Source organism: Chenopodium album, chromosome 5 (assembly GCF_948465745.1).
Source record: "Chenopodium album chromosome 5, dcCheAlbu1.1, whole genome shotgun sequence".
In the NCBI taxonomy this organism is placed as follows: Eukaryota; Viridiplantae; Streptophyta; class Magnoliopsida; order Caryophyllales; family Amaranthaceae; genus Chenopodium; species Chenopodium album.
Window position 1 is genome coordinate 71,690,189 of NC_137838.1, and position 5,208 is coordinate 71,695,396.

Consider the following 5,208-nt stretch of genomic DNA (forward strand, 5'->3'; position numbering starts at 1 on the left):
AACACTATATAATTCTTTGAATAAATAAGATGGAACTTACATTAAAATAATCTCCTTTAACTTCTCCTCCAACCTGTGAAATAAAGTATAAAACTAAGGTCAGAAAAAACTTTGATACGGAGTACTTTGTAGAGAGAGAAATGATAGACTTTTTTTTTTACAGGGTTGACGATGATATGCATTACAACATTAATTAGTAAACGGTACCAACCTTTAATTAATTACTAATCAATCTGCTCGATTATTCCCTACCTAGCTCTAATATTATGGAAAAAAACATCTAGAAGTAAATAATTTATTTTTTGACTCAATAAATTTGGATAATTGGATCTGTAATTTGTTTACAATAATTACTTGAAACATTTTTTAGTTTGACATGAAAACATTACTTTTGCTTAAGTGGATTATTTTTACTAAAATGACTTTATTGTGTCTAATGTTGATGATGATTGTTGAGGTTGTTGATAATCTAGCATGTTGAGGATGTTGTTCCTAACCCAAAGGCTTATGAGGCGTTGGTTAAGATTTGAGGCAGCAACTTGGACTGTCAGAATGTTATTGCAAGTTCCTAACAATATTTGGTATGTCATACACTCATATTGGCAATTCTGTTGTAGTTTTTTACACTCTTCACACGAGCAGCTTAATCGTCATCTTTTATGCTCTATCAGGTTTGGGAACGTGTGAATTTCGATTGCACTTTAGCTTTTCTTGTTGAGCTTGAACTTTAGGGGTGGGTGTGCGCACTCCTTCACAGGGTAAGATTTTCTTTCTTCTTGTTAATCATCCTGTATCAATTTCACAATCTAGGGTATTGAAATTTAAGTGTAAGGTACATTATGAAACTATTGATTATTGTTTTGGAAAAACGCACAAGGCAGAGCTCATATATTAGAAATTAATTCAGGGTTATTCTAAGTTAGATTATAAACTATTTATTATAAATCTTATAGTCATTGAAGTAATGAAATATTATAATGAGCAATTATTTTTTTATTTTTATAGATGATATGTCATTTTTATTTATTTATTTATTTTTGAAAGGATAGGTCATTTTATATGAACAACTTCTTATTGGATATTTCAATAAATATTATCGACATCCTTGATAACCCTTTAACATCCGGTACAGGACATACAAACCTTTACTTTCACAGTGTGCGAAACAAAAGGCAGGATACCAAATGCGAGTGCCGTGTGACATACTCTAAGTAGCTTTCACAAATCATAGTTAAAATTTTTTTAAATGGATTTTACTACTTTGTGCTATGTTTGCTCAAGTCCTTTTTGAGTTTGCAGTTCGCAACTACTAACCCTTTACTTCTATAATTCTAGAACGATTCCAATAACATTTGATTCTTGATTAACTATATATGTTCATTGGTGACTAAAGGAATGAGGAATTTGAGTATGATACTCTACTACTAAATATGCTCTAAATCTAATTTTATTCATTACGTTCATAATTAAGTATTGTAATTAAGAAGGGACATATTTGATTTCAGTCAGTATTAATTATAAAGGGACATATCTGATTTATTAAGTAAGTTTTCTATCTACTCGGTACTAATTAAGTATTAATAATCATTAATATATTAATCAAATATTAAATAAAATTATAAACGTAGAGCATTTTTTATTTGCCCATAAAACAGAAAAGCGTAGCACTAGCACAATAATAAAATTAAGGATATTTTATGCCAAGTAGGACACATCTGATTTCACTGGTTGTCCACATTTATGTATGGTTAGTTTGGAGAATTTGTGGGATTAGATTGAATTTTATATGTCATTGGTTTTGTTTGATCTATTGGGTTGGGTTTGTCTGATTTTAAATGGTCTAATGGGTCTATTTCATTATATGATCTAATGTGTCCGTTTCATTATTAGATATAATGGGCCTGTTTGATTTTATATGATTAGGAAGTCACCTTCAAGAAGATGTCAATATGGAGAGAAGCAGAGGTCACCGTCAAGATGATGATACTCGGGTTTGTCGTGTTTAAGAATGTGGGCTTACAAGATGTCAATATGGAGAGAAGCTGAACATCTGAATTGCTGACTTTTGGTACGGCTGAGGTTGATTTCAAAATTCTCTTAAATGGTTAGCAAAGGTGGGTGTATAATTGAATTGGCATATTCTTATGATTTAGGAATACTTCTTGCCTTTGACATTGTTTAAAGTATGATTTTATATTATAATAGCTAATTTCTTAAGAGAGAGAAAGAGCACTTACAAAATATCACTTGAGAAAGAGATAGAGAGACCACTTAAGAAAGATCATTCAAGAGAGACCACTAAAGAAAGATCACTTAACAAAACAAAACAAAACAAAACAAACAAACAAACAAAAAGGAGACAAAAAATCACTTAAGAAAATCAGAGAATTTAGCTTAAGAAAAAGAGTTATTAAATGTGTGTGTATGTGAGAGAGAAAGAGTTTGTGTGTGTGCGTGCGCGCGTGTGTGTGTGCGAGAGAGAGAGAGAGAGAGGGGGGGGGGAAGGCTATTTTTAAAAAAATTAGGGCAATTAGATTAGAAAAACTCAATTAGCTTAAGAAAAGAATTGTTAAATGAAAAAGAGTTGCTAAAATGCTACATAGATAGACCACTTAAGAAAGATTACTTAAGAAATCACGCAATTAACTTAAGAAACTTATGGTAATTAGCTTATTAGAAGATAGAAGGAAAGACGTGGCACTTAAGAAATATTGCTTAAGAAAATTAGAGCAATTAGCTTAGGAGAGAGAGATAGCAATTTAGAAAGATCACTTAAGAAAATCCTGCCTATTAACTTAGGGGCGGGGAAGAGAGAGCCCCTAAGAAATACTACTTAAAGAAAATCAAGGCAATTAGCTTAGGAAAAATAGTGAGATAAAGATCATCTATAGTTTATACCAATACTAGAGTCACTAATATAAGTATGATTGTAGCCTTTAATCAAAGATGGTATCGAATACGTGCTGGTAATACCTTTGACATTCGTACCTAGAAGTAGTAATAACCCATTCTATACTAGGACAATGATATCCTATGCAACTTTCAACCTTATGATTGACAGATTGGGTGAGTGAGCTCTCAGAGTTTAAGCTCTTTGTTTTTTCGATTGGTGTCAAAAATTGAGGGATTGAACTGGTCATTTTCTTTATTTTGCTCAACTCTAATCTAACCTTTGAATTTTTTTTTTTACTTTGTTGAATATGATGGTTTGAAAGTGAAAATACGAGGAGCAAATCGTTTATGGGATTATATTTGAGTAATAATATTTTTTTTGGCACATTATGTCTTTTAGTAGCTTGTAATTATAATGACATTTGTTTCCTTTAGTTAAGGTGTCGACTGGTGAGAAAAAGATGAAAGATTGTTCAAAGGACCATCTTTGGTAATTGATTTCTTCAACCTTTTTTCCTTTTTTATGGCATTCTTGTGATGAGTAGAAAGAGAATATCATTTTTTGCTTCTGTCAGTTCATATCATTTTAGAAGATGAAGGAAAGATATATCGAGATCAATATCAGTATGCCAAGCAGGAGCTTGCTGCTGCTAGAGGATATGAGCCGTCACTTCAGGATAAAGCTCTTGAAAGAGATCAAGGAATCCTAGGAGCAACAAGAGAAACAAATACAATAGTGCAATGAACGTGAGCCCCGTGAGGTGAGTACTGACTTGGGAGTTAAAATTCAGGGATTGAAATGTAATATGTGTGAATATTTGTTTGTACTTGCTTGAGATAATTTAATCTGTAATAGAAAGAAAAAAAATAGATGAGAAATTTTTACTACAAGATATAAAAATTACCTCGATACTATTAACACTGTAGCTCTTTTTTGGTTTTTGGGGTTGCATTTCAAGTTAAGCTCAAAATGGAAGAAATCATGCTTAGAAGTTTCCTGACCATGTGATTTGGAGAAAGTGTGACAAATAATGTTAAGAGAATTTTTGACAAGGCTCGTCAATCAGCTCCTTGCATTGTGTCATGCTCAAGCTTCACTCCATTGTCCATTTATAGCGATACAAAATTTCTTTTGAAATATAAATTTTTTAGAAGTCATAGTACTAAAGTGATCATGTGAAATTACATTGAAAAAAGGAAGTGTTTTGTTACAAGTTTATATGTACATTTGTAATTTTGTGGTTATTTTTTGTGTTCTTTATTATTTGTTTTATTGTTATTGTTGTAGAACTTTGAGTTAAATATCCATATGTGGCATGGAATTTCGTGACTATTACTATTATCAGAGAGAGAAAGATCACTTAAGAAAATAAGATTAATTAGCTTAGGAAAAGGCTCATTGGACCAATTAAGCTAATTACATTGTCTTAAGTTAAATTCTAAAGAAAGATCATTTCAGAGAGCTAGAAAGAGAAATAGAAAGAAAGAGAGAGAACATTTAAGAACGATTATTTGATAGAAACCAATTAATAAAAATCCCTTAACAAAAAGAGGGAGATCACTTTTTTTTTTAAAAAAAAACACTTATGAAAATAAGTAAAATTAGTTTAGAAAAAAGGTTACTAAAATGCTGAAAAGAAAGAGAGACCACTTCAGAAAGATCACTTAAAAAAAGAACAATAACTTTAGAAAATCAAGGCAATTAGTTTAGGAAAAACTTGGGGCAATTAAGGATAATTAGTTTAGGGGAGAAACTTAGGGCAATTAGCTTAGGAGAGGGAGAGAAAGAAAACATGAGTGACAGAGACAACTTAAGAAAGATCCATCACCTAAAAACGTTAGGAATTAGCTTATGAAAACATAATTATCTTAGGAAAAAGGCTTACTAAAATGCGAGACAAAAATTGACCACACAAAAGATCACTTAGCTTAATGAAATCAAGGCAATTATCTTAAGAGAGAAAAAGAGAAAGAAGCCGCTTAAGAAAAATCATTTATGAAAATAAGATCAATTGACTTTGAAGAGGTGATAGACCAATTAAGAAAGATCACATACAAAAATCGAGGCAATTAGCTTAGAAGAGAGAATCGAGGCAATTAGCTTAGAAGAGAGAGAGAGAGAGGCCACTTATAAGAAAGATCACTTAAAAAATTGAGGCAATTAGCTTAAGAAAAAACAATAATTATCTTAGAAAAAGAGTAACTAAAAATTAGAGAGAGACCACTAAGGAAAAACCACTTAAGAAATTAAAATCAGGGCAACTAGCTTAGGAAGCGACTAACTAGAGATGAGGGAGATTAATTACGAAAGATCAC

At 31.3% G+C, this 5,208-nt stretch overlaps 1 long non-coding RNA gene across 1 annotated transcript; it reads left to right on the forward strand.

The window, feature by feature from the left end:
* The first annotated feature begins 478 nt into the window (after nucleotides 1–478).
* LOC145630982 (uncharacterized) lies at nucleotides 479–3,638 on the forward strand. The gene is made up of 5 exons (XR_014112319.1): nucleotides 479–581; nucleotides 672–758; nucleotides 1,924–2,114; nucleotides 3,328–3,382; nucleotides 3,468–3,638. It is a non-coding gene; the product is annotated as an uncharacterized LOC145630982 (long non-coding RNA).
* Nucleotides 3,639–5,208: the final 1,570 nt, after the last annotated feature.